We start from the raw sequence: 25,157 nt of genomic DNA on the forward strand, positions 1-25,157 counted from the left end.
CTGTTCAGGCTTGAGAGGCAACTACCAATTAAGTCAATGAGGTGATGTGCATCTCTGTAATGAGGAAGGGTGTTGTTTAATGACAACAAAACTCTATATAAGGTGTGCTTCCTTTCCTTTGGCAAAATGGGTCAGAAGAAAGATTTGATGGGTTTTAAAAAGTCCAAAATTGTGAGATTTCTTGCAGAGGGATGCAGCAGTCTTGAAATTGCCAAACTTTTGAAGCGTGGTCACGGAACAATCAAGCGTTTCATGGCAAATAGCCAACAGGGTCGCAAGAAGCGTGTTGGGCAAAAAAAAGCGCAAAATAACTGCCCATGAATTGAGGAAAATCAAGCATGAAGCTGCCAAGATGCCATTTGCCACCAGTTTTGCCATATTTCAGAGTTGCAACGTTACTGGAGTAACAAAAATCACAAGGTGTGTGATACTCAGGGACATGGCCAAGGTAAGCAAGGCTGAAAATTGACCACCTTTGAACAAGAAACATAAGATAAAACATCAAGACTGGGCCAAAAAATATCTTAACACTGACTTTTCAAAGGTTTTATGGACTGATGAAATGAGAGTGACTCTTGATGGGCCAGAGGCTGGATCAGAAAAGGGCGGAGTGCTCCACTCCGACTCAGACACCAGCAAGGTGGAGGTGGGGTACTGGTATGGGCTGGTATCATCAAAGATGAATTTGTGGGACCTTTTCTGGTTGAGGATGGAGTGAAGCTCAACTCCCAGACCTACTGCCAGTTTCTGGAAGACAACTTCTTCAAGCAGTGGTAGAGGAAGAAGTCGGTATCGTTCAAGAAAACATGATTTTCATGCAGGACAATGCTCCATCTCATGCTTCCAACAACTCCACAGCTTGGCTGGCCAGTAAATTCTCAAAGAAGAAAAAATAACGACATGGCCCCCTTGTTCACCTGATCTGAACCCCATAGAGAACCTGTGGTCCCTCACAAAATGTGAGATCTACAGGGAGGGAAAACAGTACACCTCTCGGAACAGTGTCTGGGAGGCTGTGGTGGCATAGTAATAGTTACCTGCACAAACAGATATCCTCCTAAGATAGCCAAATCTAAAAAAAACACACTCCAACTTCCAAAAATATCAAGCTTTGATATTTATGAGTCTTTTGGGTTGATTGAGAACATAGTTGTGGATCAATAATAAGAATAATCCTCTAAAATACAACTTGCCTAATAATTCTGCACACAGTGTACACCTTCTATTCCATAATGACTGAGATAAATACAGACCACACAGGAAACCATTAATCCTAAACTGCCAAAGGAACCAAAAGCCCTGTGGATGGGTCCCTGACAGAACATTGAACACGGACACTCCAAGATACAGCAAAATTAAGGAGAAAAGAAATTTGGAGCAACACAGTCCAGATAATATTTAAAAAGATATATTTTTATTACATACAACACCATTAATCCAATCGTATATAGAAAAAATAGTATTAAAGTTTTTAAATGGACAATGCAAGAGCCAAATATAGATAAGAGATCAGGTAACAGATGGTACACTGAATACATCGGGTAAAAAAGATAAAGTATGTTGTGCAAATCAGTAATAAGGAAGACAGGGATAGGTCATTGAGACAATCATTCCAGTAACACATTCGTAGTAGCGTCAATAAACACAGTGTCCAAAGTCACTCTACCTCCCCATGTCCTATAGTTGCTTACCCATGCTCTGATGTATCGGGACACACGTCCCACAGCCCAACGCGCGTTTCGCGTTTGCTTCTTCAGGGTGCTACATAATGACTGAAACACATTAAGCTGTTACTAAAGAAAAAAAAAGATTAAAAAAAGAACGCTACTAAAAAGAGCAATATTACCACCTTACAGTAACCGCATATTGGTAGATACCAGTCCCGCAGAACAACATACACATGATTACAGTACAGTTATGCAAAGTAACTTACAGCTGACATTCTTTCTGATTTGGGTCGTTCACTTTTCCTGTCTTTTCCATCTGACCCAGACCGACATGACAACTTCTCCAGCCACAACTCGTCTGCACACACAACAGAAACACATTTGACTTTTCACATTTCCAGCAACGTCTCCATCTGTTCTCAACCTACAAAAACTCCCCACTTTGTGTGCACCTGCAGTGTGGAACACTGACCCCAATATTTAAAAAATTGTGTCATAGGATTGCTCCCTCCCCAAAAAATTAAAGAGTCCGATAGAAAGTATTAATGCCTCTACTGTGCAAAGACCTGTATGCTCCTTTGAAGGATATAATATCCCAAGTGCCCCCTTCCAGCACTTAAAGTTAACAATGTCCCCCCAAAAAATAAATAATGGAACCTGAGTGACCTTATCAAAACTTAAAAAGTTCAAAGAGACGAAAGTCACCAGGACTCAACAATGCAGTATTGGGAGCGCTGAATCAAATACACCTCTTTAGACCCACAGCACGCGGTATCCATGCAGTACTGGAGCATGGTGCTCAGCATCAATAGCCATAGCAGCACAGTAAAACTTTGCACAAGAAAGTAGAAGAATGCGGCACTCATGGACCCGTGAAAGCACTAATTGTACGAAACGGCCGTTGTCCAGCTCACTCTGCCCGCACCATCGTCGTCTCCGCTTGTCTTTATGCAAAGGCTGTACATGGATTAAAGACAGATTAAAGATATTCACTTCGCAACCTGGGTGAGTGCCGCATTCTTCTACTTTCTTGTGCAAAGTTTCCCTTATCAAAACTAATAATGTCCCCATTTATAACATCCGGTAATGTCCTCTGAGTGCCCACATAGCTCTCCGTACATACAGAATGATGGTCCTACAGCCCCAAATACACAATATAATGGTCCCTAAAGCCCGTTACTATATATTGAGGACCCCAGAGCTCCCTATATATATATATAGTAAAATGGCTCTATAGCCCCTATATACAATATAGTATGATGGGCCCTACTGCCCCCCTACTTACTAAGCTAGTTTTAGGTATGCCCTGGTTGGTTAAACACAATTTTACCATTGATTGGGAGACTTGTGAGACATAGTATTGGGGACATTTTTGCTTGTCTACTTGTCTATCGAAGTCCTTAGTGTCTGTGAGATCTCATCTTCCAGGGTTCGGTCAGGATTTTGAGGATGCATTTTCTGAGACCAAGTGTGAAGTGATTCCTCAATCAAATTCATACCTGATGCCAAAATGTCTAAGTCTCGCCTGTTTAACCTTTCTCTACCCAAAAGAGAGGAATTGAAAGAGTCTACAACCCCTGGCAAAAATTATGGAATCACCGGCCTTGGAGGATGTTCATTCAGTTGTTTAATTTTGTGGAAAAAAAGCAGATCACAGACATGGAACAAAACTAAAGTCATTTCAAATGACAACTTTCTGGCCTTAAGAAACACTAAAAGAAATCAAGAACAAAAAATGTGGTAATCAGTAATGGTTACTTTTTTTAACCGAGCATAGGGGAAAATTTATGGAATCACTAAATTCTGAGGAAAAAAAATATGAAATCATGAAAAACAAACAAACAAAAAACACTCCAAAATATCACTAGTATTTTGTTGCACCACCTCTGGCCTTTATAACAGCTTGCATTCTCTGAGGCATGGACTTAATGAGTGTCAGACAGTACTCTTAATTAATCTGGCTCCAACTTTCTCTGATTGCTGTTGCCAGATCAGCTTTGCAGGTTGGAGCCTTGTCATGGACCATTTTCTTCAACTTCCACCAAAGATTTTCAATTGGAATGATATCCGGACTATTTGCAGGCCTGACATTGACCTTATGTGTCTTTTTCAAGTAATGTTTTCACAATTTTTTCTCTATGGCAGGAAGAATTATCATCTTGAAAAATGATTTCATCATCCCCAAACATCCTTTCAATTGATGGGATAAGAAAAGTGTCCAAAATATCAACATAAACTTGTGCATTTATTAAAGATGTAATGACAGCCATCTCCCCAGTGCCTTTCCCTGACTTGCAGCCCCATATCATCAATGAGTGTGGAAATTTGCATGTTCTCTTCAGGCAGTCATCTATATAAATCTCATTGGAACGGCACCAAACAAAAGTTCCAGTATCATCACCTTACCCAATGCAGATTCGTGATTCATCACTGAATGTGACTTTCATCCAGTCATCCACAGTCCACGATTGCTTTTCCTTAGCCCATTGTAACCTTGTTTTTTTTCTGTTTAGGTTTTAATGATGGCTTTCATTTAGCTTTTCTGTATGTAAATCCCATTTCCTTTAGGCGGTTTCTTACAGTTCGGTCACAGACGCTGACTCCAGTTTCCACCCTTTCGTTCCTCATATGTTTTGTCGTGCATTTCCAGTTTTGGAGACATATTGCTTTAAGTCTTTAAGTTTCCAGTCTCAACGCTTTGATGTTTTCCTTGGTCTATCAGTATGTTTGCCTTTAACAACCTTCCCATGTTGTTTGTATTTGGTCCAGATTTTAGACACAGCTGACTGTGAAGAACCAACATCTTTTGCAACATTGCATGATGATTTACCCTCTTTTAAGAGTTTGATAAACGTCTCCTTTGTTTCAATTTACATCTCTCGTGTTGGAGCCATGATTCATGTCAGTCCACTTGGTGCAGCAGCTCTCCAAGGTGAGATCACTCCTTTTTAGATGCAGACTAACGATCAGATCTAATTTGATGCAGGTGTTATTTTTGGGTATGAAAATTTACAGGGTGATTCCATAATTTTTTCCTCAGAATTGAGTAATTCCATTATTTTTCCCCTATGCTTGGTTAAAAAAAAGTAACCATTACTACCATATTTTTGTTGTTGATTTCTTTTAGTGTTTCTTAAAGGGACTCTGTCACCTGAATTTGGAGGGACTGGTTTTGGGTCATATGGGCGGGATTTTTGGGTGTTTGATTCACCCTTTCCTTACCCGCTGGCTGCATGCTGGCTGCAATATTGGATTGAAGTTCATTCTCTGTCCTCCATAGTACACGCCTGCACAAAGCAATCTTGCCTTGTGCAGGCCTTCCCCTGACGAAGGCACGCTGCCGAAACGCGCGTAGCGGCTGTGGCACCATCTCCTGGACACCAGCAAGGACTGACATCTCCGTGTGAGTATACTGATATATACTGTTCTTATGATTATGGGCATTACCGGGTAGGAGGATTTAGATATGCCACTATGGCTTGATGTCCCTGACAGATTATCCAAAGTATTGCTCTCTAACTCACAACTTGGATGTGTGTCAGTCCTACGAACACACTGATATGTGGATTATTATTTGCTTGTAATGCTGTTTATCCAGGAGGGGTGCCGCATATATTTGCTTGGCTCACATTTTGAGCATCTTGTTGGCTACCAGACTTTTTAAATTTGTATGTCTTTCTATGGTTCTCAGTATTTTTTACACTTTTTTCAATAAAGATTTGTTCTCAATACGCATTTTTCTCATATGTTTTCTTCTGTACATATGAAAAAGAAAAAATAATCTCCAGCATGGATCTTCTAAAAAGTCAATTTATTGAAAACACTTTAAAATGCAAACATTTGCAAAAAAGAGATGGGGGTCCCAGGTGGTCAACGCCGACTATGTAATTATGTGGACGCAATACTATATTTCTTTAGCGTCTGTTGGATTTAGGGGTATGTGTTAGGCTTTTTTATTACCAAAAGTTCTTTAAGAATTTCTCAGCCATTACCAATATTACCAAAAAAGATACTGACTTTTTCTGGTTTAATGAAGTTGTGATGCTTTGGCTGCTCTAAAGACAGCCTTCTTGAAGGCTGACTTGCATTTTATGGTGATGTAGACTTGTCTTATGCGTGGTTGTGTGCTGTTCTCTCACAAAAGAGAGATGGTTACTTTCATCCTTGGGCTTTTTTTTCTCATAAATTTTCACAAGCCGAGTCTAACTATGATATTGGTGACTGAGAACTTTTGGCTGTTAAGAGAGCATTTAGGGAATGGAGACATTGGTTGGAAGGAGCTAGACTTTAAGGTAACAGTCTTTATGGATCAAAAACACCTGTTGTATATTGACCCTGCAAAATGTTTTTATACTAGACAAACCAGGCTCTCTTCTTTGCTCATTTTGACTTTTCAGTGACTTATCCCCCTGGACCCAAGAATGTTAAGCTGATACTTTGCCACATACTTTTGTACATTGTGGGGCAAGAATCCTATCAAAATTCTTAGTGAAGGGGTGGAGGTGGGTGCTTTGGGGATCGATCTAAGACAACACATTCAAGATGCTTAGGATGGTGCGCCAGAGGGCTTACCCCTGAACAAGCTTTTTGTACCATCCTCGGCATACAGAGATCTTCTTAACAAAGTATATGATTCCGTGTTGGCCCGGCACTCGGGTTCTTCGGCCACGTGAAGAGCTTTAGCTCGGTCATTTTGGTGGAAAAATGCTCATAAATATGTAATTCATTACATCGAGAAGTGCAAAGTTTGTTCCAGAGTCAATGCATTTTACCAAGCCCCAGCGGGTTTTATCTTCCCTAACAAGATCTCATCTCAGCCCTAGATGCACTTATTCATGGACTTCATCACCGATCTGCCTAATGCAGGAGGTAATACCGTAGTGATGGAGGTGGTGGATCCTTTCAGTAAAATAGTGCATTTGGTTCCACTGCAGAAATTGCCAAATCTGACAGTGTTGTTCATTTCACACATCAATAAATGACATGGTGATCCTAAAAACATTATTTCTAACAGAGGGTTCTGTTTTGGTCAGCTTCTGGCTTCTAGTTTTGTTTCATCTAATCTGGACTGGGTTGAATTTCTACTTTTTGCTTAGTTTGCTCTCAATAATCGCATCTCTACCGCTACTGGTACCTCATCTTCTTTTGTTGTGGAGGTTTTGATCTTATTTTTAGGAATTTTTCAAGATGTAGTTCTCTGTATCAGAGGAGGAGAAATGTTCTTCACAATTGGTTAACAAATGTAGTGAGGTTGAAAAAGGTCTTCTGGTGACTTGTGACTGGGTCAAGAGAACTGCTAACTGTAGATGTAGGAAGGCTCTTATTTATAGGGTAGGAGAATTTGTGTGGTTGTCCTCCACGTCTCAAAGTACCTTCTAGAAAATTGGTTTCCAAGTTTGTTGGTCTGTATACGGTAATTAGAATCCTTAGTCCTGTGACTCCAGCTACCAGTGGCGTGGAGGATCAATTATTCCTTTCATTCCTCTCAGCTTAAAAGGTTTGAGGGTACATCTAGTCCTCGGGACACGACTTAGAAGATGATCAGAAGTTTGAAGTAAAGCGATTTTGGGTTCCAGACGTGTAAGACACCAGCTGCAGTATTTGCTAAAGTGGAAGGGTTACAGATCGGAGGACAACTCCTTGGTTCCTGTGGAAGATCTGCATGTGGCTCTTCTCATAAGAGTTCTGGCAGTGATGTCGGGGATCTCAGCAGGTCCAGTGGCCACTCATGGAGGCGGGTACCATCATGCCTTGGGATTCAATACAGCGGTGCTCTTCTGTCAGCACCTCTGTACGCTGAGCCACAGCAGGTTCTGTCACTATCTGGGTGCTGTTTACCTTTTGCCTTTGTTCATTCTTTTTGGACATCAGGTGTTTTTCATTTGTTATCCAATTCCATTGTAGCTATAGCAGTAGGTTTATGGTAGTTCTCCTGCTTATAGGAAGCCTACGCACCAGTCTCAAGTCTTTTGCAGCCTCAAACAGGTTTTCCTTTAGGATTACCCTGTTTTTAGCTCCATCCATCTTCCTATCTACTCTGACCAGCTTTCTATGCTGGGGAAATGTTTTCCTTCACCAGGAACACGGAAGCATGTTAGAGTTGATGGGAAAATCAGTGGAGCGAAATACAACGCAATCCTGGAGGAAAACCTGTTAGGGTGCTTTCATATTGCGCTTAGGCACCTATTAACTGGCCCAATTGGAATTTACGTCAGTAGGCGTATTGATGGAGGGGGCTAACTAAAAATTCATGTAACAATTTTCAGATCTATATTTTTAAAATAAAAAAAAATGTATCATCACATTACACTTCACAAATATTTGTTACTTTGTGTTTTGGTACAGTGGGTACGGAAAGTATTCAGACCCCTTTAAATATTTCACTTTTTGTTTCATTGCAGCCATTTGGTAAATTCAAAAAAGTTCATTTTTCACATTAATGTACACTCTGTGTTAAGGTTGGCGGAATGCACTAAATAAAATATAATAATAGAGTGCATTCGCCACCCGGGGTCCACCATGCAAAGATGTAAAACTGCAGCTAATGTGAACAATGTCGGAGAACGCAGTGAGCGAATGCTAGCTATCACTGAGTTAGATGTCACTCGGTGAACAGCACACACAGTAGTGTCACTCGCACACAGCAATGAAGCAGATGCTCTGCAACAGAGCTGTGCCACTCGCACACAGTAATGGAGCAGATGGTCTGTAATAGAACAGTGTCAATCGCACACAGTAATGAAGCAGATGCTCTGCAATAGAGCTGTGTAACTCACACACAGTAACGGAGCAGATGCTCTGCAATAGAGCGGTGTCACTTGTACACAGTAGAAGAGCAGATGCTCTGCAATAGAACAGTGTCAGTCGCACACAGTAACGAAAGATATGATGCTTGACACGATCCCTATTAACCTCACAGAGGATCGAAGCTCACTAACGGAGCAGATAGTGGTCATACAGTCAGCAACCGCACTAAAAACAACTCCTCTCCAGAAATGCCGGAATTCTAACGGCTTACAGCCGACCCTGAGCACATGCTGACACAGACCACAAAGTAGCAAAGTTCATACACCCATGAACATAAGTTGATACTAGCGCATCGGCCTGCACCTCTTTAAAGCCTTTTATACCTTAAGCTCAAGTTGAGACAGACAGGACCTTGCCTGTGGACCAATCTGAAGCTGCCACATCATCAAAGCAGCTGACGTCCAAGCACCAATGAGAAGGCGCCACATCATGGACATGCTCAGTAGGGTGAAATGCACATGTATACCAGTTGTCATCATAGGCTTAGCTGGAGAATCAGCAGTAACTACACATACAGCAAGAGCCTGGGCATTGCATTGGGATCGACGTCCTTGCTGAGGAGCACTCACAGTGGTCAAAGCTGAATGGGAGACTGCAGAGGCAGACAAGGCTTGGGATCCATCCTGAGCAGTGGGAGAATCCCAGTGCCTAACACTCTGCACCCCATATTGACAAGAGAAAAACAGAAATTTAGAAATTATTGCAAATTTAATAAAAAAGAAAAACTGAAATATCACATGTTCATAAGTATTCAGACCCTTTGCTCAGACACTCATATTTACGTCACATGCTGTTAGGGCTAGCGGAACGCACCAAATAATTAGAGAGAAGGTATGAGGGGCATTTGCAGCCCGGGGTCTGCGCTTGGACTGGAGATTCCAAAGGTTTGGCGAAGGTGGGAGCCAGCCAAAACCTCTGCCTACACTGGGCTTGCTCTAACCTCCGCTCGTTAACACGGAGGTCAATACGAGTGGATATAGCTATTAGCTCCTCCAGTGTGGCGGGAATCTCCCTAGTGGCCAAAGCGTCCTTCACATGGTCAGCCAGCCCCCTCCAAAATATAGGGATAAGGGCTTTATCCGACCACTCCAGCTCAGATGCTAAGGTGCGAAAGTGGACGGCAAATTGGCTGACCAAGGTCGAGCCCTGAGTCAATGCCATCAGTTAGAGTGCCGTATCATGGGTGACTCGAGGTCCTAAACAGACCTGTTTCAGAGTGCTCAGGAACAGCGGAGCACTCTGCACCACATAATCGCCACGCTCCCACAGCGGCGAAGCCCATTCCAATGCCCTGTCCGACAACAGGAGAGACAAAATGAATCCCAACTTTGCCAGCTCTGTGGGGAAACGAGCAGCCAGGAGCTCAATGTTTATAGAGCACTGGCTCATTAATCCCCTACAAGATTTGCTATCACCAGAAAATGTATCTGGCAGCGGGAGGCGAGAGAAGGTCGGAACAGGGGTGGCAGTGGACAAAGTTGCTGCAGCCACGCTAGCAGCCTGAACAGCTACTGCGGTAACATCCACAGCTGGGGTTGTGCGCTCGAAAGCCGCCAACTTACCCTCCAGCCGCTGGATGTACCACAAGGATTGCTGTTTGTCCGTCATTACTAGCCAGACCCTGGCGCTAGTGTAATGTTAGGACTAGCGGAATGCACCAAATCATTAGAAGGTTTGAGGTGCACCGGGTCCACCGTGCAGAGATGGAACCTGCTGCTGAGTAATGACGGACTATATGGTGGTACAATGTGGATACACACATGGGTTAACTTCACCCTGTATGAAGGAAGCGAACCCTGTTGCGTCACAGGGCCGCGGTACCGCACAAAGAACGCAAGCAAGGAATCACAGAACTCTATCCCAGGACACAGGATTAGAGTTCATGTAGACCTCTTGCGCTCGAAACCATAATAGGGGTATCAGAGTAACAGAAAAGGTAACTTATATGCACAAGAGTGCGTGCTGTACCACTCTGGCAGATGCCACTAACCACCCAGACTTGGGACAGGAAAGCGCTCTAATAGCACACGGCGCCGCACTGGCCGTCACAGCAATTAGACACTGTTTCGTGTGTTTTTATGCTAATAGCTCAGCCGGACGCTAGATAGCAGACATCCACCTTACACGAGCAGTCATACACAAGGGAGGGGAAGATTAAAGAACAACTTGCACTCATCAACACACACACATTTTCAAATGTACACTAGAGCATGGCCAAGCGGCCATGCGAACCTTTTATAGCGGCAGTGCTACAAAACCTTCCAGATGGACCAATAGGAGCCGCAACAGGACCTGAGCATGTGACCCGTGGGCATGCTCAGTATGAGAAAAGCAGGACTTAGTCACAGAAAGACCTGCTCGCTGCTGAATATTGCTGGCTACAAAGACAAAGCCTGGAAGGGCAGCAGCAACCAGTCATCCAGTATCAGCCTGAGCTAGATGCTGGGACCGACGTCTCTGCTGAGCAGGCTCCACTGCGGCTGGAGAAGAATGGGAGACCGCGGCAGAGATGGTTCAAGATTCACCCTGTGCAGAGGTGGGAACTTGACACCTAACACTTGCTGTCCATTTCCTTGAGATGGTTCTACTCCTTCATTGGAGTCCAGCTGTGTTTAATTAAACTGATAGGACTTGATTTGGAAAGGCACACACCTGTCTATATTAGGCTTGAGCGAAACGGATCGTACAAATTCCAAAGTCGGGTTTCATGAAACCCGACCCGATCCTAGTGTGGGATCGGCCATGCGGTCGGCGATCTTAGCGCCAAAGTCGCGTTTCGTATGAGAGAGAAAAAAAAAAAAAGATTTCCCATTCACTTTGCATTGGGTTTCGTGTTTCGGTCGATCCCCGATTTTCCGCCATAATCGGCCGATTTCACTCGACTCGACTTTTGAGATAGTAGGGTTTCGCGAAACCCGACTCGACCCTAAAAAAGTAAAAGTCGCTCAACCCTAGGCTATATAAGATCTAAGTCTATGTGCACATGTAGGAAAAGAAGTGTAGAATTTTAAGCACAAAATCCGCATCTCCTGGCAGTAGCCTCAGTTTTTACCACTGCGGATTTTTATCATGGAGGGGTGCAGAAACGCTGCAGATCTGCACAAAAGAAGTGACATGCACTTCTTTGAATTCTGCACAGCTTTTTTATTATCCCATTGAATAACATTGTACTGTACATCACAGCACAGATCTGCAGCGTTTCTGCATGGAAAAATCCGCTGTGGATCCGCAGCAAATCCGCATCGTGTGCACATAGCCTTACAGTGCATGTCAGACCAAATGAGAATCATGAGGTCAAAGGAACTTGCCAAGGAGCTCAAAGAGAGAATTGTGGCAAGGCACAGATCTGGCCAAGGTTACAACAGAATTTCTGCAGTACTCAAGGTTCCTAAGAGCACAGTGGCCCCCATAATCCTTAAATGGAAGAAGTTTGGGACTACCAGAACTAGTCTTCCTAGACCTGGCCATCCAGCCAAACTGAGCAATCGTGGGAGAAGAGCCTTGGCGAGAAAGGTAAAGAAGAACCCCAAGATCACTGTGGCTAAACTCCAGAGATGCAGTAGGGAGATGGGAGAAAATATCACAAAGTCAACAATCACTGTAGCCCTCCACCATTTGGGCCTTAAAGGGAACCTGTCACCCCGAAAATCGCAGGTGAGGTAAGCCCACCGGCATCAGGGGCTTATCTACAGCATTCTGTAATGCTGTAGATAAGCCCCTGATGTTACCTGAAAAAGGAGAAAAAGACGTTAGATTATACGCACCCAGGGGCGGTCCCGCTGCTGGTCAGGTCGGATGGGCGTCTCCGGTCCGCTGTGGCGCCTCCTATCTTCTTTCCATGACGTCCTCTTCTGATCTTCAGCCACGGCTCCGGCGCAGGCGTACTTTGCTCTGCCCTCTTGAGGGCAGAGGATAGTACTGCAGTGCGCAGGCGCCGGAAAGGTCAGAGGCCCGGCGCCTGCGCACTGCAGTACTTTGTGTGCCCTCAACAGGGCAGAGCAAAGTATGCCTGCGCCGGAGCCGTGGCTGAAGATCAGAAGAAAGGACGTCATGGAAAGAAGATAGGAGGCGCCGCAGCGGACCGGAGACGCCCATCCGACCTGACCAGCAGCGGGACCGCCCCTGGGTGAGTATAATCTAACGTCTTTTTCTCCTTTTTCAGGTAACATCGGGGGCTTATCTACAGCATTACAGAATGCTGTAGATAAGCCCCTGATGCCAGTGGACTTACCTCACCCGCGATTTTTGGGGTGACAGGTTCCCTTTAATGGCAGAGTGACCCGATGGAAGCCTCTCCTCATTGCAAGGCATATGAAAGCCTGCATAGAGTTTGCTAAAAAACACATTAAGGACTCCCAGACTATGAGAAATAAGATTCACTGGTCTGATCAGATGAAGATAAGTTTATCTGAGTCACCAGCCTCAGAAATCGCAGGTTAACAGCAGGTCAGATTAGAGACCAGGTCAATGTCACACAGAATTCTAGCAGCAGACACATCTCTGCAACTGTTAAGAAGAGACTTTGTGCAGCAGGCCTTCATGGTAAAATAGCTGCTAGGAAACCACTGGTAAGGACAGGAAACAAGTAGAAGAGACTTTTTTGGGGTAAAGAACACAAGGAATGGACTTTAAACCAGTGGAAATCTGTGCTTTGGTCTGATGAGTCCAAATTTGAGATCTTTGGTTCCAACCACCGTGTCATTGAGCGACGCAGAAAAGGTGAACGGATGGACTCTACATGCCTGGTTCCCACCGTGAAGCATGGAGGAGGAGGTGTGATGGTGGGGGTGCTGGTGACACTGTTGGGGATTTTTTCAAAATTGAAGGCATACTGAACCAGCATGGCTACCACAGCATCTTGCAGCGGCATGCTATTCCATCCAGTTTGCGTTTAGTTGGACCATCATTTATTTTTCAACAGGACAATGACTCCAAACACACATCCAGGCTGTGTAAGGGCTATTTGATCAAGAAGGAGAGTGATGGGGTGCTACGCCAGATGACCTGGCCTCCACAGTCACCAAACCTGAACCCAATTGAGATGGTTTGGGGTGAGCTGGACCGCAGAGTGAAGGCAAAAGGGCCAACAAGTGCTAAGTATCTCTGGGAACTCCTTCAAGATTGTTGGAAGACCATTCCTGGTAATCCTTCTTATTAAACCTGACAGGGCACACCTGTGAAGTGAAAACCATTCCCGGTGACTACCTCTTGAAGCTCATCAAGAGAATGCCAAGAGTGTGCAAAGCAGTCATCAAAGCAAAAGGTGGGTACATTTAAGAACCTAGAATATAAGACATAATTTCAGTTGTTTCACACTTTTTTGTTAAGTATATAATTCCACATGTGTTAATTCATGGTTTTGATGCCTTCAGTGTGAATTTACAATTTTGATAGTCATGAAAATACAGAAAAATCTTTACATGAGAAGGTGTGTCCAAACTTTTGGTCTATTCTGTATGTAAACACACTATGGTTCCAAAGTTTAGGGTCACTCAGACAATTTTGTGTTTTCCTTGAAAAAGCATACTATTATTAATCAATAGTGTTGAGCGATACCTTCCGATATCGGAAAGTATCGGTATCGGATTGGATCGGCCGATATTCAAAAAATATCGGATATCGCTGATACCGATACCCGATCCCAATGCAAGTCAATGGGACCAAAATATCGGAATTAAAATAAACCCTTTCTTTCCTTGTTAGTGTTGAGCGATACCTTCCGATATCGGAAAGTATCGGTATCGGATTGGATCGGCCGATATTCAAAAAATATCGGATATCGCCGATACCGATCCCCGATCCCAATGCAAGTCAATGGGACCAAAATATCGGAATTAAAATAAACCCTTTCTTTCCTTGTAGGTTCATTCTACATGAAGGAAAACAACTAAGAATAATGCAGGATGTATTTGGGGAGGTGGCGGAGACATTAAAGGCATAGAGGTTTAGCCCAATCAAATAGAATAGCATGATTTTTTTTTTTTAAAGACGTTCGGAGTGACAAAGATATTGACTATGTAAATTTTTTTTTTTTGTCAGATATTGATGTTTCACTATTCCACGCCCTTCCCCTTCTTTTTTTTAACTTTTCCCACACTTTCATCTTCATCATCATCAGCATCTTTGACACCAACTTCTTCTTCACCTTATTCATCTTCTTCTTCATCTTCTACCTATTTTTTTTTATTACATTCTTCATATTCATTTTATTCAACTATTATTATTCTTCCTATTCTACTTCTTCATCATATTCTCATTTGTGACAGGCATTGCCGTAGTTGTTATCTATAAAAGTTTGAAGATTACACCTTCCGTTCTGCCTGTCACAAAAGTTACATTTGTCCGCGTTCAGTTTGGCCTGCAGCATCAGGCTTTATCCAGGGGCACCACGAGGAGGAACGGACTCACCCCCATACACTGCTTAGTCTTCTTCTGCATATAATTTAGATAATATTTTTTGCTCTGATATTAAGTGTTATGCTTAATGTTCTTCTGCTCTTTGTTCTGCAGCCTCTTGTTCTTCTGCTTCTTGGTCTTCCATGTCGTCGTCTCCAGGGTAGTCGTCTCCAGGGTCGTCGTCTCCGCCGTCGTCGTCTCCGCAGTCGTCGTCGTCTCCGGCGTCGTCGTTGTCGTCATCGGGGTGGTCTTCAGGGTCGTCATCTCCAGGGTCGTCATCATCTCACTGGTTGTCGTCTCTGGTGTCGTCGTCATCTTAGGGGTGGTCTTCCGGGTCGTCGTCTTTAGGGTCTTCAACTTGGAAATGTAGCAGAAGGTACAAGAAGGCTGAGAAAATGCCAAGAACCAGCTGATGGAACTGGAACTCGGATGGCTACCCGAAGGTTCAAGAATCAAGAGCCTATGGAACTACCGAGGACCAGCTGACGTTACTGGAACCCGGTTACTAAGCAGGAGGTACCCGTGCTAAAAAGCACTACCAAGGACCGCCTGACGTTGGCGGAACTCGGATACCCAGAAGGAGGCACCTAAACCAAAGGCTCTGCCCGGAACCAGCTGACGTTACTGGAACCAGGATGGGGAGCAGAAGGTACAAGAGCAAAAGACACTGCCAAGAACCAGCTGACGGTACTGGAACCCGGATGGGTAGCCAAAGGTCCAAGAGCCAATGGAACTACCGAGGACCAGCTGACGTTACTGGAACCCGGTTACTAAGCAGGAGGTACCCGTGCCTGAAAGCACTACCAAGGACCACCTGACGTTGGTGGAACTTGGATACCCAGAAGGAGGCACCTAAGCCAAAGGCTCTGCCCAGAACCAGCTGACGTTACTGGAACCAGGATGGGGAGCAGAAGGTACAAGAGCAAAAGACACTGCCGAGAACCAGCTGACGGTGCTGGAACCAGGTGGTGGACCAGAAGGTCCACAGGAGAGGAGAGAACAGCTAGGCCGCGAGGCAGCCGCAGTTACCGAACCCCAACAGTCCTACAGGGGGAGCTTGGCCTACTAGCACTACAGAACCAGCCTTGACTGCCAATTCACGCAGCCCACATAGGAAGCTCCTAAACTGGAGGCACCCTGGAGTTGGCTAACCTGACCACAACACGACGGGGCAAGCATAGGCGTCTCAGTGAGCTTGACACTACCCGGAAACAGCTGACGGTGCTGGAACCAGGCTGGGCACGAGGGAGTACCCGTGACAAAAACACTGCCGAGAACCAGCTGGCGGTGCTGGAACACGGATGCGTTGCCCCAGTGTGCAAGAGCCAATGGCACCGAGGACCAGCTAACGGTGCTGGAACCCGGTTACTAAGCTGTAGGTGCCCGCGCTTAAAAGCACTGCCAAGGACCGCCTGGCGTTTGCGGAACTCGAATACCCAGGAGGAGGCACCTAAGCCAAAGGCTCTGCCCGGAACCAGCTGACGGCGCTGGAACCAGGTGGTGGACCAGAAGATCCACAGGAGAGGAGAGAACAGCTAGGCCGCGAGGCAGCTGCAGTTACCGAACCCCAACAGTCCTACAGGGGGAGCTTGGCCTACTGGCACTTCAGAACCAGCCTTGACTGCCAATTCACGCAGCCCACATAGGAAGCTCCTAAACTGGAGGCACCCTGGAGTTGGCTAACCCGACCACAACACGACGGGGCAAGCATAGGCGTCTCAGTGAGCTTGACACTACCCGGAAACAGCTGACGGTGCTGGAACCAGGCTGGGCACGAGGGAGTACCTGTGACAAAAACACTGCCGGGACCCAGCTGGCGGTGCTGGAACCCGGATGCGTTGCTCCAGTGTGCAAGAGCCAATGGCACCGAGGACCAGCTGACAGTGCTGGAACCCGGTTACTAAGCTGTAGGTGCCCACGCTTAAAAGCACTACCAAGGACCACCTGGCGTTGGCGGAACTCGGATACCCAGGAGGAGGCACCTAAGCCAAAGGCTCTGCCCGGAACCAGCTGACGGTGCTGGAACCAGGTGGTGGACCAGAAGGTCCACAGGAGAGGAGAGAACAGCTAGGCCGCGAGGCAGCCGCAGTTACTGAACCCCAACAGTTCTACAGGGGGAGCTTGGCCTACTGGCACTACAGAACCAGCCTTGACTGCCAATTCACGCAGCCCACATAGGAAGCTCCTAAACTGGAGGCACCCTGGAGTTGGCTAACCCGACCACAACACGACGGGGCAAGCATAGGCATCTCAGTGAGCTTGACACTACCCGGAAACAGCTGACGGTGCTGGAACCAGGCTGGGCACGAGGGAGTACCCGTGACAAAAACACTGCCGGGAACCAGCTGGCGGTGCTGGAACCCGGATGCGTTGCCCCAGTGTGCAAGAGCCAATGGCACCGAGAACCAGCTGACGGTGCTGGAACCCGGTTACTAAGCTGTAGGTTCCCGCGCTTAAAAGCACTACCAAGGACCGCCTGGCGTTGGCGGAACTCGGATACCCAGGAGGAGGCACCTAAGTCAAAGGCTCTGCCCGGAACCAGCTGACGGTGCTGGAACCAGTTGGTGGACCAGAAGGTCCACAGGAGAGGAGAGAACAGCTAGGCCGCGAGGCAGCCACAGTTACCGAACCCCAACAGTCCTACAGGGGGAGCTTGGCCTACTGGCACTACAGAACCAGCCTTGACTGTCAATTCACGCAGCCCACATAGGAAGCTCCTAAACTGGAGGCACCCTGGAGTTGGCTAACCCGACCACAACACGACGGGGCAAGCATAGGCGTCTCAGTGAGCTTGACACTACCCGGAAACAGCTGACAGTGCTGGAACCAGGCTGGGCACGAGGGAGTACCCGTGACAAAAACACTGCCGGGAACCAGCTGGCGGTGCTGGAACCCGGATGCGTTGCCCCAGTGTGCAAGAGCCAATGGCACCGAGGACCAGCTGACGGTGCTGGAACCCGGTTACTAAGCTGTAGGTGCCCGCGCTTAAAAGCACTACCAAGGACCGCCTGGCGTTGGCGGAACTCGGATACCCAGGAGGAGGCACCTAAGTCAAAGGCTCTGCCCGGAACCAGCTGACGGTGCTGGAACCAGGTGGTGGACCAGAAGGTCCACAGGAAAGGAGAGAACAGCTAGGCTGCGAGGCAGCCGCAGTTACCGAACCCCAACAGTCCTACAGGGGGAGCTTGGCCTACTGGCACTACAGAACCAGCCTTGACTGTCAATTCACGCAGCCCACATAGGAAGCTCCTAAACTGGAGGCACCCTGGAGTTGGCTAACCCGACCACAACACGACGGGGCAAGCATAGGCGTCTCAGTGAGCTTGACACTACCCGGAAACAGCTGACGGTGCTGGAACCAGGCTGGGCACGAGGGAGTACCCGTGACAAAAACACTGCCTGAGAACCAGCTGGCGGTGCTGGAACATGGATGCGTTGCCTATTCAAGATTGTCTTCCTAGAGCCCCAACTAGCGGTGTTGGAGCAAAGGGTAAGCAGGGGGAGCATAGTGTAGGCCGAAGCCTGCACTGGAGGCAGCTTTGTGTCTGCGTTGCGTTTGCAGGACACGATGCCGGCTACACAGCGGGGGAACAGCTGGCGGTGCTTAACCTGTTGTGAATTCTGTGGCCAAGCTCCCTCCTGTGGTCGTGAGTGGTACTGCGGCTGGTTCTGTCTATAAGCTTCCTTTGGTGGATCAGAGTGATACTGCGGCTTCTGAGTTTCCTTCCTCAGGTGATGAGGTTAAGTCGTTAGGTGCTGCTCTATTTAACTCCACCTGGTGCTTTGATCCTGGCCTCCAGTCAATGTTCTAGTATTGGTCTTGCTTCCTCCTGTATCGTTCCTGTGGCCTCTCTATCCTGCATAAGCTAAGTTCTGCTTGTGTTATTTTTGTTTGCTATATTTTCTGTCCAGCTTGCTATATTGGTTTTTCTTGCTTGCTGGAAGCTCTGAGACGCAGAGGGAGCACCTCCGTACCGTTAGTCGGTGCGGAGGGTCTTTTTGCCCCTCTGCGTGGTTGTTTGTAGGTTTTTGTGTTGACCGCAAAGCTATCTTTCCTATCCTCGGTCTATTCAGTAAGTCGGGCCTCACTTTGCTAAATCTATTTCATCTCTGTGTTTGTATTTCATCTTTACTCACAGTCATTATATGTGGGGGGGCTGCCTTTTCCTTTGGGGAATTTCTCTGAGGCAAGGTAGGCTTATTTTTCTATCTTCAGGGCTAGTTAGTTTCTCAGGCTGTGCCGAGTTGATTAGGGAGCGTTAGGCGCAATCCACGGCTACCTCTAGTGTGGTGTGTTAGGATTAGGGATTGCGGTCAGCAGAGTTTCCACGTCTCAGAGCTCGTCCTATGTTTTTGGTAAATGTCAGGTCACCTTGTGTGCTCTGAACTTCAAGGTCCATTGTGGTTCTGAATTACCTGTTCATAACAGTACTGGAGGCCCAAAGTACTAATGCTTCTCAATAGAGGGAAAAGAGAAGTTCTGAGACCATTGTTTTTTCTTTGCATTGTGTTCTGTCTTTCTTTTCCCCTATACATCAGGGTGGTTCAGAACACAGGTGTGGACATGGACATTCAGGGTCTGTCCTCTTTGATGGATAATCTCACTATAAGAGTACAGAACATTCAAGATTTAGTGGTTCAGAATCCTAAGTTAGAACCTAAAATTCCTATTCCTGAGTTATTTTTTGGGGATAGAGCTAAGTTTTTGAATTTTAAAAATAATTGTAAACTGTTTCTGGCTTTGAAACCCCGCTCCTCTGGTGACCCAGTTCAACAAGTTAAAATCATTATTTCTTTATTACGTGGCGACCCTCAAGACTGGGCATTTTCCCTTGCGCCAGGAGATCCTGCATTATGTAATATTGATGCGTTTTTTCTGGCGCTCGGATTGCTGTACGACGAACCTAATTCAGTGGATCAGGCAGAGAAAAATTTGCTGGCTCTGTGTCAGGGTCAGGATGAGATAGAGATTTATTGTCAGAAGTTTAGAAAGTGGTCCGTGCTCACTCAATGGAATGAATGTGCGCTGGCAGCTATTTTCAGAAAGGGTCTCTCTGAAGCCCTTAAGGATGTCATGGTGGGATTTCCTATGCCTGCTAGTCTGAATGAGTCTATGTCTTTGGCCATTCAGATCGGTCGACGCTTGCGCGAGCGTAAATCTGTGCACCATTTGGCGGTATTATCTGAGCATAAACCTGAGCCTATGCAGTGCGATAGGACTTTGACCAGAGCTGAAAGGCAAGAACACAGACGTCAGAATGGGCTGTGTTTCTACTGTGGTGATTCCACTCATGCTATCTCCGATTGTCCTAAGCGCACTAAGCGGTTCGCTAGGTCTGCCACCATTGGTACGGTACAGTCGAAATTTCTTTTGTCCGTTACTTTGATCTGCTCTTTGTCTTCCTATTCTGTCATGGCATTTGTGGATTCAGGCGCTGCCCTGAATTTGATGGACTTGGAGTATGCTAGGCGCTGTGGGTTTGTCTTGGAGCCCTTGCAGTGTCCTATTCCATTGAGAGGAATTGATGCTACGCCTTTGGCCAAGAATAAGCCTCAGTATTGGACCCAGCTGACCATGTGCATGGCTCCTGCGCACCAGGAGGATATTCGCTTTCTGGTGTTGCATAATCTGCATGATGTGGTCGTGTTGGGGTTGCCATGGCTACAAGTCCATAACCCAGTATTAGATTGGAAATCAATGTCTGTGTCCAGCTGGGGTTGTCAGGGGGTACATGGTGATGTTCCATTTCTGTCTATCTCATCATCCACCCCTTCTGAGGTCCCAGAGTTCTTGTCTGATTACCGGGATGTATTCGATGAGCCCAAGTCCAATGCCCTACCTCCGCATAGGGATTGTGATTGTGCTATCGATTTGATTCCTGGTAGTAAGTTTCCTAAGGGTCGACTGTTTAATTTATCTGTACCTGAGCACGCCGCTATGCGGAGTTACGTGAAGGAGTCTTTGGAGAAGGGTCATATTCGCCCGTCATCGTCGCCATTGGGAGCGGGTTTCTTTTTTGTGGCCAAGAAGGATGGTTCACTGAGACCTTGTATTGATTACCGCCTTCTAAATAAAATTACGGTCAAATTTCAGTACCCCTTGCCGCTGCTGTCTGATTTGTTTGCTCGGATTAGGGGGGCTAGTTGGTTCACCAAGATAGATCTTCGTGGTGCGTATAATATTGTGCGTATCAAACGGGGCGATGAATGGAAAACAGCATTTAATACGCCCGAATGCCATTTTGAGTACCTGGTTATGCCATTCGGACTTTGTAATGCTCCATCAATGTTTCAGTCCTTTATGCATGACATCTTCCGAGAGTACCTGGATAAATTCCTGATTGTATACTTGGATGATATTTTGGTCTTCTCGGATGATTGGGAGTCTCATGTGAAGCAGGTCAGAATGGTGTTCCAGGTCCTGCGTGCTAATTCTTTGTTTGTGAAGGGGTCAAAGTGTCTCTTTGGTGTTCAGAAGATTTCATTTTTGGGGTTCATTTTTTCTCCTTCTACTATCGAGATGGACCCTGTTAAAGTTCAGGCCATTTATGATTGGACTCAGCCAACATCTCTGAAGAGTCTGCAGAAGTTCCTGGGCTTTGCTAATTTTTATCGTCGCTTCATCGCTAATTTTTCTAGCATTGCTAAACCGTTGACTGATTTAACCAAGAAGGGTGCTGATGTGGTCAATTGGTCTTCTGCTGCTGTGGAAGCTTTTCAGGAGTTGAAGCGTCGTTTTTCTTCTGCCCCTGTGTTGTGCCAACCAGATGTTTCGCTTCCGTTCCAGGTCGAGGTTGATGCTTCCGAAATTGGAGCAGGGGCTGTTTTGTCGCAGAGAAGTTCTGATTGCTCGGTGATGAAACCATGCACCTTCTTTTCCAGGAAATTTTCGCCTGCTGAGCGAAATTATGATGTTGGCAATCGAGAGTTGCTGGCCATGAATTGGGCATTCGAGGAGTGGCGTCATTGGCTTGAAGGAGCTAAGCATCGCGTGGTGGTCTTGACTGATCACAAAAACTTGACTTATCTCGAGTCTGCCAAACGGTTGAATCCTAGACAGGCTCGTTGGTCGCTGTTTTTCTCCCGTTTTGACTTTGTGGTTTCGTACCTTCCGGGCTCTAAAAATGTGAAGGCGGATGCCCTGTCTAGGAGTTTTGTGCCCGATTCTCTGGGTTTGTCTGAGCCGGCGGGTATTCTCAAAGAGGGGGTAATTTTGTCTGCCATCTCCCCTGATTTGCGGCGGGTGCTGCAAAAATTTCAGGCTAATAGACCTGACCGTTGCCCAGCGGAGAAACTGTTTGTCCCTGATAGGTGGACGAATAAAGTTATCTCTGAGGTTCATTGTTCGGTGTTGGCTGGTCATCCTGGAATCTTTGGTACCAGAGATTTGGTGGCTAGATCCTTTTGGTGGCCGTCTCTGTCGCGGGATGTGCGTTCTTTTGTGCAGTCCTGTGGGATTTGTGCTCGGGCTAAGCCCTGCTGTTCTCGTGCCAGTGGGTTGCTTTTGCCCTTGCCGGTCCCGAAGAGGCCTTGGACACATATCTCTATGGATTTTATTTCGGATCTCCCCGTCTCTCAAAGAATGTCGGTCATTTGGGTGGTTTGTGATCGCTTCTCTAAGATGGTCCATTTGGTGCCCTTGTCTAAATTGCCTTCCTCCTCTGATTTGGTGCCATTGTTTTTTCAGCATGTGGTTCGTTTACATGGCATTCCAGAGAACATAGTTTCTGACAGAGGTTCCCAGTTTGTTTCGAGGTTTTGGCGAGCCTTTTGTGCTAGGATGGGCATTGATTTGTCTTTTTCCTTGGCTTTCCATCCTCAGACAAATGGCCAGACTGAACGAACCAATCAGACCTTGGAAACATATCTGAGATGTTTTGTTTCTGCTGATCAGGATGATTGGGTGTCCTTTTTGCCTTTGGCTGAGTTCGCCCTTAATAATCGGGCCAGCTCGGCTACTTTGGTTTCGCCGTTTTTCTGCAATTCTGGGTTCCACCCTCGTTTCTCTTCAGGGCAGGTTGAGTCTTCGGACTGTCCTGGTGTGGATACTGTGGTGGATAGGTTGCAGGAGATTTGGACTCATGTAGTGGACAATTTGATTTTGTCCCAGGAGAAGGCTCAACGTTTTGCTAACCGCAGGCGCTGTGTGGGTCCCCGACTTCGTGTTGGGGATTTGGTTTGGTTGTCATCTCGATATATTCCTATGAAGGTTTCCTCTCCTAGATTTAAGCCTCATTTCATTGGTCCATATAGGATTTCTGAGGTTCTTAATTCTGTGTCTTTTCGTTTGACTCTTCCGGCATCTTTTTCCATCCATAACGTGTTCCATAGGTCATTGTTGCGGAGATACGTGGCACCTGTGGTTCCATCTATTGATCCTCCTGCTCCGGTTTTGGTTGAAGGGGAATTGGAGTATATTGTGGAGAAGATTTTGGATTCTCGTGTTTCGAGACGGACACTCCAGTATCTGGTTAAGTGGAAAGGTTATGGTCAGGAAGATAATTCCTGGGTCTTTGCCTCTGATGTCCATGCTGCCGATCTGGTTCGTGCCTTTCATGTGGCTCATCCTGTTCGGCCTGGAGGCTCTGGTGAGGGTTCGGTGACCCCTCCTCAAGGGCGGGGATACTGTTGTGAATTCTGTGGCCAAGCTCCCTCCTGTGGTCGTGAGTGGTACTGCGGCTGGTTCTGTCTATAAGCTTCCTTTGGTGGATCAGAGTGGTACTGCGGCTTCTGAGTTTCCTTCCTCAGGTGATGAGGTTAAGTCGTTAGGTGCTGCTCTATTTAACTCCACCTGGTGCTTTGATCCTGGCCTCCAGTCAATGTTCTAGTATTGGTCTTGCTTCCTCCTGGATCGTTCCTGTGGCCTCTCTATCCTGCATAAGCTAAGTTCTGCTTGTGTTATTTTTGTTTGCTATATTTTCTGTCCAGCTTGCTATATTGGTTTTTCTTGCTTGCTGGAAGCTCTGAGACGCAGAGGGAGCACCTCCGTACCGTTAGTCGGTGCGGAGGGTCTTTTTGCCCCTCTGCGTGGTTGTTTGTAGGTTTTTGTGTTGACCGCAAAGCTATCTTTCCTATCCTCGGTCTATTCAGTAAGTCGGGCCTCACTTAAAAAATCTATTTCATCTCTGTGTTTGTATTTCATCTTTACTCACAGTCATTATATGTGGGGGGCTGCCTTTTCCTTTGGGGAATTTTTCTGAGGCAAGGTAGGCTTATTTTTCTATCTTCAGGGCTAGTTAGTTTCTCAGGCTGTGCCGAGTTGCATAGGGAGCGTTAGGCGCAATCCACGGCTACCTCTATTGTGGTGTGTTAGGATTAGGGATTGCGGTCAGCAGAGTTTCCACGTCTCAGAGCTCGTCCTATGTTTTTGGTAAATGTCAGGTCACCTTGTGTGCTCTGAACTTCAAGGTCCATTGTGGTTCTGAATTACCTGTTCATAACATTAACCCCACTAACACATTGGCTGGTGTTTTTCTCTGTGCAGCTAGCACGTCCGGGCAAAAACTGGCGGTGTTAGAGCCCAGGGTCAGCAGGAGGAGGAGAGGAGCAGAGTGTAGGCCGAAGCCTAATTGAACCAATTTCAAAGGTAACCTTTAACCCACCCTCAGGTGTTACAATGTAGAAGAGCCACACCTTGTGCAGCACTAATGCTCCAGAAGTGAAAGGTTGCTCTTTAAATTTTGCTCATTGCACACGCAGAATGAAAGACGTACACAATTTTGCCCATTAAACAGTAGAACTGTATTGGAGGCGTAACTTGTGTTTTAAAGGAGACGCAGCACAGGTGCACATAAGTAACGCCTTGGTGCTGGGCGCAGCCTCCTGAGCGTTGTTATTTGCTGTACAGGAGTCTGTGCTCTTGTTATCCCTTGGCCATGCGCTGTGAGCGCTGCCTGTCTTATGACCTCATTTCATGTTGGCCGGTGCGGTTATCGATGGCCATGAATCCCAGACCCCCAGTGTGTTTTCAGTAATTCACACTGCGGGTCTGGGATTCATGGCCTTGTGCAGTAAATATGTTCGCCGCTCACAAATGTCCTTACACCTGCTTCAGACTGGGCGGCCTCAGCTGATCCCTTATTGCATGCCGCGGCCATGAGGCCGCAAGTCTGAAGAAGGCGGAAGGAGATGAGTGAAGACAGGCGAACATATGCACTGCATATGCCCATCAAGCACACCCTCGCAGTCAAAATAGATCAGACAACGAGGGGGGTTGTGTCGGGCAGGGCGGACGCACAGGCACAAGCAGCCAACCAATGATGTCAGAAGACGGGCAGCGCTTCCAAG

The sequence above is a fragment of the Ranitomeya imitator genome, chromosome 1, assembly GCF_032444005.1.
Source record: "Ranitomeya imitator isolate aRanImi1 chromosome 1, aRanImi1.pri, whole genome shotgun sequence".
NCBI lineage: Eukaryota > Metazoa > Chordata > Amphibia > Anura > Dendrobatidae > Ranitomeya > Ranitomeya imitator.